Genomic DNA, 11,637 nt, shown 5'->3' with positions numbered 1-11,637 from the left:
TGCAGATTTTTTTGGTTAGATGCTATTAGCACGGTCATGTGTGAATAGCATAGAGCTATTCGCAAGGTCACATGTGAATAGCATAGAGCTATTTGCATGGTCACATGCTAATAGCATGATGCTATTCGTACGTGACCATGCGAATAGTACAAAGCCTCGCTAAGAGCTATTTGCACCGTTACTAAGTGAAGACAGATGCAGTTGGCATGTGTGCATATACACATAGATCCTTTACTATGGCATACATCTTCAAAGTGTGTACGTGCATGCGGGATGTATCATTAATGGTATACGTCACCAAATTTGGTCATGTGAGTCCAAGGATACACCATGCATTCACACGCATTAATGCGTTTTCTCTGCTATGGACTGCTCCCTGTGGGTTGTGTACTTACATATTATAGCCATCGTTGTAAAAAATGAAAGCGTGTATATGTTAGACCCAACTGAACGAATGGTAAAATGTACGCAGTCATGAAGTTCATAATCAGTTAGTCAGACTTTATAAACTGATACGGTTAAGTTAATATGTAGAAATTTACAAAATAAGAAATTGTAAAGTAGCAGATTAATTAGATCAAAATAATCCAACAGGAGTCATGCAGTCCAAGTCAAAAACATTTCCAAATGCATCGTTGCATCCTATAGTTACAAAACCACACTTCTCCTACAGCATTATTTTTTCTCTTAGCCTCTTCCAAAGTGATGCGAATGCAAGAGTGATGCCATCCCACAGTAAACAAAGAAATTTATCATTCACATACAAACATAGACAAGGCTGAATTTAAACTTAATTCCATCAAATACATCGCTTTCATTGTTTCTCCAGTGGAACAAGTAGCATCCCCTTGTTTAGTTATTAAACTGTGGCTATGGGGCCGGCCTTAATTATCAAATCACAATGTCAAGACAATTGAGCCTATAATGTTATAGCAAAAGTGGCACACACCAGGGGTGAACTCATGCAGACTTTTGGAAAGGGTGTCAAAACAACATGTTCTATTAGTACTACAAGTACAGCTAGTTAGCTCAGTACATGGACTCTCTTTCTTTAGACGTTTGTTGTGCCCTTCATAGTCTGTTGCACTCTCTCCTTCTAGCCAACCTTTCTTCTCGTTCAGCCATCAAACAAAGTGCTAAGCCATGTGGAATAAAAGTACATCGCTCATGAAATTTTCGTGAAGCAGCGTGGAGCAACCCGCTTTCTTTCAGTATATTTTCTTGAATGAGACGTATGTACCATTCACAAACAGTGTGGGAAAGTCCCTTTTCGTTCAGTAAATTTTAGTGTATGCGACGTACATACCATTTTTCGACTATACTGGGGCTTGCTCAGGCTCACCCCAATTAGAGTGATTGCTCTATTAGAGTGACTGTTCTATTAGAGAATCTCGATCTTGGAACATACTAACTTGGCTCCCACCCTGTATCCCCCACGGCAGTTCATCCTAAATGAAGTCCAAACATTTTCCTCCATGTGCGCAAACAAAATCTATTTCTTTATACCTCAAATCTTTATTGTATACATGTTTTTCTGCTGAATCTATTGCCGGATCTTGATAGATGTTGATCTTTTTCGTTCTTCAAAGGCAGAAACTGTCTCTTTAAGATCATTGTAAAAGGTAACTTTCAATCTTGTCTCCAACGGGCATGTGACGAAAGACCACACAGAAAGGTCCAGAAAGAAAAATCCTGCTCAAAGCCACGTGTAGTTTCCAGATGAACAGTGTACTATCGTTAAAATAATAACATCATGTGACTGCCGTGTGAATAGCATGAAGCTAATAGTACGTGACCGTGCGAATGACCACTCCGATACCTTAATGCCATGTTAATACAGAGCCTTATTCTTATGGGCAACAGATAAACAAAAACACTAAACTATATTACCAACAAAGCATTAAAATATATTTTAAATTTTTAGAAAAAGAAAGGACAAATAACATCACCACGCAGGTGGCGCATCACACAATCGCTAATAAAATTAGCAAGAGTTATGCACCTATCAATGTATTGCCCCACCAACTCCCCCCCCCCCCCCGGGCATAAGTGGGGCATTACAGGGGTAATTGACACGAAACTGCTGCCCCACTATACGGCATTTGACGATCGTTCAGTAAGTGCAGAAATATTTTTTGTTGTAACTTCTTTCACTGTCAAATCCCGAGTTAATCACGCATTGCATTGGGGACAACGGTGGGGAGTTGACATGATAGGTTTAGCCCTACTATTGGGCAATTGACAGTCGGCTGTGTCAAATGACAACTATAGCCCCTTATATGCCAGAAGGGGGGGTAGTGGCGCAATACATTGATAGGCGCATTACACACAAGTGGAAACTAACCTTATAAAAGGCCACATGCATCCTTTGCTGCTACACTGGCGCACAATACAAGTGAAAGACCCGTGCTGACAGAATTAAGTCCAACATAATTCCTACAAGAAACAGCTTATATACTCTAATTAATGATCTCCGTGCTGTTTAAATAGAATACAAGGACGGATGTAGTCTCGTGCCCAGCCGGGCTCGAGCTAATGCGCAAACACCGTCTGGTGACAATGCTCGAGTTTCTTGGGCCCGGAAGTGCGATCAAGCCAAAATGTTGGCTGGCCAATCAGAATCGTCGAGTTTCATAAACACATGAATGTATTGGAAGTAGACGAAAAAGCAGACTATTTAAAGCCATCTTATCAGAAGTTACTCACCTAGGTTGTTCAAGATGTTTGTTGTCAAGCTGTTTTATCCGATCTCACCTAATGTATCGTGACTCGACGTTTCACCAGAAATGATACGCTTCCTGTACTAATACAATGAATGAAGAGACTGCATCTATTAAAAGCCCTATTCTGAGTTTTACTTTGTTCCTAGTCATTTTCGAATGGTTTTTCACTGTTTTAAAACGATTATGCAACTCCTCGATTCTGATTGGCCGGCCAATATTTAGGGTGGATAGCATTTCCGTCCTAGTCTCGAGCCCGTCTGGGCACGAGACTAGGACGGATGCTGGTTAGTCTCGCGTAGCCAGACCCTTTTCTTTCCTTTGTGTGTGGGCGGAAGAAAAGTTTCTGGTGAACATAGTATAGCATCATCGTTGGGCTATCCCGAGATTGCGGGGATCCTACTGCACAGCTTCCTGATTGTTGTTTGGTGTAAATGACGTGATCTGCTGCATTTTAGTCCTGTTACCATAGATATTTCAGTAGTAGCTATGGTAACAGGATGCAAATGACGCAAATATTTGCAATCACGTCATTTGTGCCAATCGAAAATCCAGAAACTGCGCAGTAGAATCCAAACAATCTCTGAATAGCCCAATTACGATGCTATACTATGTTCACCAGAACCTTTTCTTTCCCCGCCCCAAACAAAAGAAAGAAAATGGTCTGGCAACAGTAGACGTTCGTAGCTTATCCAACAAAGTAGCTATGTAGTGAGTGTTTATTCTTACCAATATACACTTGTCAGTTTCATAAACTAGTCTAGCGTGGCCATACAGCTTTTTAAAATATATCTATATAATAATTCTATAACTCTTATTCGGCACTGTCCAGTCGTTCTTGGTCGGATTCCAATCGGATCTGTACCATTCAAATCTAAAATTTGAAGCGAATCTTTTGATCCGGGATTGGTAGCGATTTGTTGAACTGCAATAAAAAATCCTTTAAACCACCATAGCTACCTGAGGAAGACACGAATGTGTCCAAACCTTTCTGAAAACCTTTATCGTATTACCAGTCTTCTCCATCCCAGCTTACACCAGACGTTTCTCTCCCCCTGTGGACGATAGTACAAGAAACAGAAAATCGAGACCATAAAATTTTTAAACAAAAATTCCTTCCTAGTTTTTCCCCCGATTAGCTTCAAACTCGCTAGACCAACTACCCATCCTAAACAATGTGTCATAAGGTGGTTTTCGTGTCTGTCCTTACGAGCTAACCTTGGTTGCGAGATACTTATCACTGTCAATGGCCATTATAAGTTTACGATACGCGTATACTGCGTTCCGGTATACACGCGTTGCCAATAGAAAATCAGATGCCGTATTGGTCTAAAAGCTTACAATGAAGTAGGATCACTTTTTCATGATTTAACCAATTGCATCAGCGAATTTGATCATGTGATCTGTTATGTACGCTATCATCCGGCAACTAAAAAAATTTTTTTCACACCCACCAGTATAAAAGGAGAGTTTCGTAGTGGGTGTGGCAGGTCTATGAGCTTTGATAGGGCTACTTGACAGTCTACAGAGGGTAGACTCGCCGGGACTACACACTCTATACCCTGCTGTACTGATAGAGAAGTGTCAGCTACTGCGACTTGAATATAAGCAGGTGAGGGTTTCAGACAGACCTACAGACAGACTTGAAACGGAGGATTACCAGCAACACCACTGTAAGGGAGAAGGAAACAGTCGTAGTAGGGATGGCAATTTAACTATGATCACTCCAATAAGGCTACCTAACAGACTAAACAAGGAAAATTAGCCATTATGAGAGATGAAGAATGGAAGATTACGTTCAACTACACTAATAAAACATACATATATCTTACCAGGATATGAATCGTGGACAACATCATGATGTGACTGTTGCAGTCTTCAATGTGTAGGGAGACATAAGTTACGTTTTCCCTCCTTGGTAACTCCACAGGGACAGCTGAAACTTCTAGAAGCTCCGTTGAACTACCCTAATAGAACATACATCGCGATATCTACCCTAATAAAACACACACAACTTCTTTACCAACAGTCAATCTCTCTCTCAACCTGCCTAGAGTAACCACTCTTCATATGGAGGATTCATCTTGATAATTCACCTTGATTCAGAAAGCAACAAAAGAACTCTTCTCCATCCAAATTCACATGGCTGTGTAGACCTTGTTCAGTACAGCTGATAAACTTGAATACCCATACTCAATACTGTAATGCATACTCGCTTGGTAATGCGATTAGTAAACATTACAATGCCATGATAGGATGCAGAAATAGAACTACAATTCAGTTACTCAAATTGACTAGATATACAAAATGAATGTGTCAAATGCAAAAAGAATTAGAACATAGCTCTTTGTGGTGATGCACCAACTATTGGTAAATTGATCCTCATATCACATTCAAAGACTTTGTTAGTTCATGCAACATCATCAAAATGAAGTGGAATACAGTGCACAAGACCACCAACATTACACGCAATTGAGGAAATTATGTATGTACATCAGTAGCTATGCAACTCCAATAGCTGCGGAAACATAGGAGCAATTTATATGGATAAACAGTTCAAATCTGTCTCGAGTTTGCTTACTGACATCATTGGTTTCTCATTTGCAAACAATCCCCAAGAATAAATTAAACAGCTATTGGTGTTGCACCTATATGAAATTACTTAATTTGTATCACTGGTAAGCCAGTCGAAATATTCACATGGGAGTGTGTAAACAGTGGAATTTACTACTGTAATAGTGGAATATTGGACTGAACGTTCAATATCAATTTTTACATCCAAATAAGTACATCTTCCCTTAAGTAGATTCCCCTTGAAGTCAGCTCTACCTCACCATAGACAAAATTTACCGATTTATGAGCATGCTTAATAACAGTTTATTGGGAATATCAACTACGTAGTTCCCAAATGATAAAAGTTACCTAGCTAACTGATTACGTGCATACATCGTAAAAGTAGATGACCAGTTAGGCACTGGAGGGAAAATACAGAAGGCAAAGACTATATAAGGTGTTTACAATTAACCAAGAGCAAAAGCGAAAAATTTTGGGTAATGTGAAACGGCACTATAGTGTAAGTATTTACATTGAGCCTTTTATACAATTGTCAACTTTAGCTCAATAAAGTTTGGTTTGGCAGTGCTACATTGCACACTGAATTGAACTCTTGTGATAAAGTATTGAGTTACATGTATAAGTCATACAAGTGTGGTGAGGAAAAGTATGCTAAATGAGATTACTTCAGGGAGGAAACAACTAAGAGAGGAGGTATGACACGAATCACACTAATTGCATTTTTCCAATAATAAAATCATGGAAATCAGCGCGTATAAGAACTGCAAAGCTACTTAGACAATTGTACAAACCATTTTTGTTGGTTTTCTCTTCCCAACTTGCTGCTTGGCCTTTATTTCATACGTAAGTTATCAATTACGTGACAGTTCCTCCAATAAGCTGTGCATATTGAAACTTAACCATCGGGTTTTAATGGAGTTTAACTTCACCATTGAATTTAGTATAAGAATTAAGTTCGATTGGCACATATTGTTTGTTGATAACTGCACAACACAGCTCAGTATAATATTCGCTCACATGTGGCATATTATACCTCCTCTGGGGAGGAGCTGCGCTTATTTGGATGTAAAAATATTATATTGAACTTTAAAATTTCCATTCCAGTATACCTTTAGTCCATTCACCTGTTTACAAACTCCGATTTACATGTTCTTCATTCAACAATGTGTGTTGTGTTAACTGAGGCGTTAATAATGTTCTATTGTAGGTATTGTATTTTTCTTCGTTAAATGTATCATCAATAGCTCCCACTTGAGTGATGAATCTATCGAGTTATGACATGATGATATGATATACATATAAATGATATCTGCTTAAGCTCTTCAGCTCTGTAGAATGAGATCTTCAACTACTTATGATATCTGTCATGACATCAATTGAGGAACACAGGGATGAATACCAGGAACATTCAATAGCTGGTTTTGTCTTCTTGAATCAAAGAAGGAAACAATGGAAGAGGTTCAACTAGTTGAAAATTCAACTGTTATGATCATGAATAATTGATTTACCATTTTGCTTCACATGCACACCAGAGTTAGACTATCCAATGAACTCTGCAATATATTATCCCATCAGTAAATTCATTAATGTAGGTCAATTATGTAGTTGCTAGTCAGTGGCATTTCTAGACCTGACCTACAGGGATGGGGGAAACAGGCAATTGATGTATTGTAGAAATTCAAGGTGTCTGGAGGTGCAACCTCCAAACTGTAGGATTTTTTGCAATTTAAAGGCTTAAACAGCATAAGATTTATGCTAAAAACATTTAAAATGCAAAAAATAACAATGCCAATCTATACTGCAATCTTTTCCTAAGATTTTAAAGTTATTTTTAGTATTTTTCAGTATTTTGTCAGCATTTTTAAGTTATTTGTATTTTTCCGTTGTTAATCCACTAAGGTAGTCTATGAGGACTATGATGCTATAGCATTTCCAAACCTTTATATAGAAGCAACCGCTGGTGTGCCATGAGTACATCAGATTGGTTACATGTTTCTCCATGGAAAATGATTGTTCTGCATACAGCTCAACGATTGGCTAGAATCATTACAGAGATTCAACTTAATTAGATTTCTGCCATAAACAATTGGACAGGACAGTGACCATGGCCAATTTAAACCACCATGGTTGCATGTAGTAAAACCCATGAGGTTCCATTCTTGCTAATGTCCACCATAGTGTGACCAATAATTAGATATTCCTGTTGATAGCGTGACCACTAGCACAATTGGTCTTCAACTGATAAGAAATTCTTAGAGAATTCAGCGTTCAAATCTTCCATTTCGCTCGACCATCACTCGCCTGCCTGATCGTGAAACACTGCTGCTAGACATGATAACAGTGTATACCGAAGTTAGTCTATTAGGACTATGATGCTGTAGTATTTCCAGACCTTTATATAGCAGCAACTGCTGGTGTGCCATGAGTGCATCGAATTGGCTACATGTTTCTCCATGGAAACCAATTATTCTGCATACAAGTCTATGATTGGCTAGAATCTTCAAAAGATAGCCAAGCTACCATTTATATGGTTGAAATTGGCCATGGTCACTGCCCTTTCCAAACACATGCACAATGTCCTTTGTTTATACTAGAAATCTAACTAGGTTGTATCTGTAAAGATTTCTATTTGTGGTTGCCAAAAAGAAAGTCTCAGAATCAAGATATTTAGAGCCAGAATGATCCTAAGCAGAAAAAATCAAGAAGTCTGATTTTGAAACTATTGGATAAATGTCTGTAGAGGTAACGGAGACCACAGATAATGTTGTAAACATTAAGCAAACAGTACGAAACCAGTGGGGGACGAGTATACCATTGTCACCACCGAAGGTTTAGTAATAGAAGATTCCCCTGATACACAAGTTTGGCTAGTATGATGCATGTAATTGTATCTATATAATAGTTGTTTTATTATTTATCGTCATTCCTGCAATGCATCATAGCACATTATGCTGTGACGTGTACTAACTTGAATCAGTCTACTCGCAGTCACAAATGACCATCATTTGGGTTTGCTGACCATGATTCTTCTGATGGCGGAGAAATAAGTGGCCATGATGACAACACACCGCGCATAGGAGGACACAAAAAGTCTAAAGTAATGGACACCAGATTCAACAGCAATATTCAAATGATCCTAGACGAGACAGTTCATACAAGAGTAATGATGACTGATCTGGTCACGCTAAACAGAAACTCTGAACTACCTATGGGTCTGAGAAGAATTATTTAAGTCTCACTCAAGTGCAGCATTTGCCACTCTGTACCCATAAAGGCACCGGTGATAGTGGCCAAGTGCTGCAAAAACCTGCTTGGCTGTCAATAGTATGAAGGGTGATTAGTGCCATAATTATGCCATATATTTACATTATTGATCATGGTGTGGTGGGCTGCAGGGTAATGGTGATGTTGCTTATAATTACAACCATATAGTGTGATGCTTCCATTGCATGTGATATACACAGTAGTTGTCATCATGATAAGTATGTATACTTAGATATAGACTATATGATACCATAATCATGCAGCATTGCCATTATGACATTGTGATATAGACATTTACCATATTGACATAGACCTTTGCCATTGTGATATAGACTTTTCCATAATGACATAGACCTTTGCCATTGTGATATAGACTTTTACCATTATGACATAGATCTTTGCCATTATGATATAGACTTTTTTCATTATGACATAGACCTTTGCCATTGTGACAGACTTTTACCATTATGATATAGACCTTTACCATTGTGATATAGACTTTTTTCATTATGACATTGACCTTTGCCATTGTGATATAGACTTTTACCATTATGACATAGACCTTTGCCCTTGTGATATAGACTTTTTTCATTATGACATAGACCTTTGACATTGTGATATAGACATTTACCATTATGACAGATCTTTGCCATTATGATATAGACTTTTTTCATTATGATATAGACCTTTGCCATTGTGATATAGACTTTTCCATTATGACATAGACCTTTGCCATTGTGATATAGACTTTTTTCATCATGACATAGAACTTTTCCATTGTGATATAGACTTTTTTCATTATGATATAGACCTTTGCCATTGTGATAGACTTTTCCATTATGACATAGACCTTTGCCATTGTGATATAGACTTTTTTCATTATGACATAGACCTTTGCCATTGTAATATAGACTTTTTCATTATGACATAGATCTTTGCCATTGTGATATAGACTTTTTTTAATTATGACATAGACCTTTGCCATTATGATATAGATCTTTTCCATTATGATATAGACCTTTGCCATTGTGATATAGACTTTTACCATTATGACATAGACCTTTGCCATTATGATATAGACTTTTTCATTATGACATAGATCATTGCCATTATGATATAGACTTTTTTTCATTATGACATAGACCTTTGCCATTATGATATAGACTTTTCCATTATGACATAGACCTTTGCCATTGTGATATAGACTTTTTCATTATGACATAGATCATTGCCATTATGATAGACTTTTTTTCATTATGACATAGACCTTTGCCATTATGATATAGACTTTTCCATTATGACATAGACCTTTGCCATTATGATATAGACTTTTCCTTTATGACATAGACCTTTGCCATTGTGATATAGACTTTTACCATTATGACATAGACCTTTGCCATTGTGATATAGACTTTTACCATTATGACATAGACCTTTGCCATTGTGATATAGACTTTTTCATTACGACATAGACCTTTGCCATTATGATATAGACTTGTAATAATGTGATATTGTTAGCTACAGTAGTAGATCTTGGGGGAGGTACTCCAGCAACCAATTATTTACATATTTGATAATACTATCTAATAGAGCAGTCAGACATATATTCTTCTATCACAATTAAGACTATTTTAACCAACATCTATTTTAATTATATCTAATAGCAGATCTAGAATTTTACAGAGGGGTGCTAACAAGTGCATTTAAAGTAGGGAGAAGAGGTGGTAACTGGTTGATACATCTGCTAGTATATGCATTATGCAAAGCACAAGGTCCCGAGCATGCATGTATGCCCTATCTCAAGGGGGCCTGAATTCTCACTCCCACAAAATTTTTTGCAAACTTAGACTTCTAAGATACATGCAATTTGGTAACAATTTGACTGAATTAATATAAGCATATTGAGCTGTCTGATCCTGCCTGATACATGGGAAATACTTTGTAAAAGGCTGCCTGAGCACGACTGGCTGTGGTGTAAAATTTGCAGTGTAGCTATTGGTGTGGCTAGCTATATCCATACATAGTGATAAGTTAGTTTCAAACTTTCAGTGTCATGTACATGCAGATTGAGACTGACCTTTTTATTTTAATCTTCACATGCATGAATTTGCAGTAATACATGATTTATGATATCAAGAGTTAGCTAATAATAGTAGAGGGAGAGTACTGTTCTCTCAGTGTACAATCATCACATTTACTTGTAAACATTTTACACCTCTGAAGATCATTTCAGTTATTCAGGCCTATACAGTGTTAGGTAATTAAAACAATCTTCACCTATAGAGAATACTACAAATTAGCAGAAAGGATTCCTCTGAATTTCTCAGGATGCAGTGTTACACACTCTCACCACCATCAGAGTGTCTAACTCCAGTATGGGAGTGAGTCACTCTCTCAGGATCATTTTATAAGGCCTATGCCACGTTATACCTTCTCTCTTCACTATTATTAACTCTTGATGATTTATACTATAATACTATCAAGAGTAAACAATAAAGAGTGTCTAACTTCATTGTCTCACTTTTATTATTTACTCTTGTTAAGTTATTGATTTTAGGGTTCAGTGCATATAATATTACTGAGTAAAGGCTCCACTGCAATTGCAAATAACACCACAGGCTTCTCTTAGAAGGAAGGCTGACCTAATCAACAGTTCTTTGGAAGCAGGATAGTGGTGTACATATGTTCAAGAGTATTTTACTCTTGATATGATCAGAACTTGCAGCAGTGCTTTTGTACAGACCATATAATTATACCACCATGTAGTCACTCTCCCCTATGAATATATTAACTCCCGATATTACCCGTATTGATCATGTTGCAGTCTAGTAGGAAGAGTTCACTAAATGAAGATTATATAAATAACTATAAAATACAATTAATAAATTAAAGAAATTTACTGTGTAACACCATAGATTTCTCATACTTCTGAACTCTAATTTGCTGTGATCTTGCATTATATAATAATATTATAACATACGTATCTTAACTTCTATCATTAAAAGTCCATGTAGATACTTTTATAACTGTATTTACATAACATTGATTTTTAGGTTATGAGTGTACATAATGCTACTAT

The sequence above is a fragment of the Dysidea avara genome, chromosome 13 (genome assembly GCF_963678975.1).
Source record: "Dysidea avara chromosome 13, odDysAvar1.4, whole genome shotgun sequence".
Lineage (NCBI taxonomy): Eukaryota > Metazoa > Porifera > Demospongiae > Dictyoceratida > Dysideidae > Dysidea > Dysidea avara.
This window is presented reverse-complemented; position numbering follows the sequence as displayed.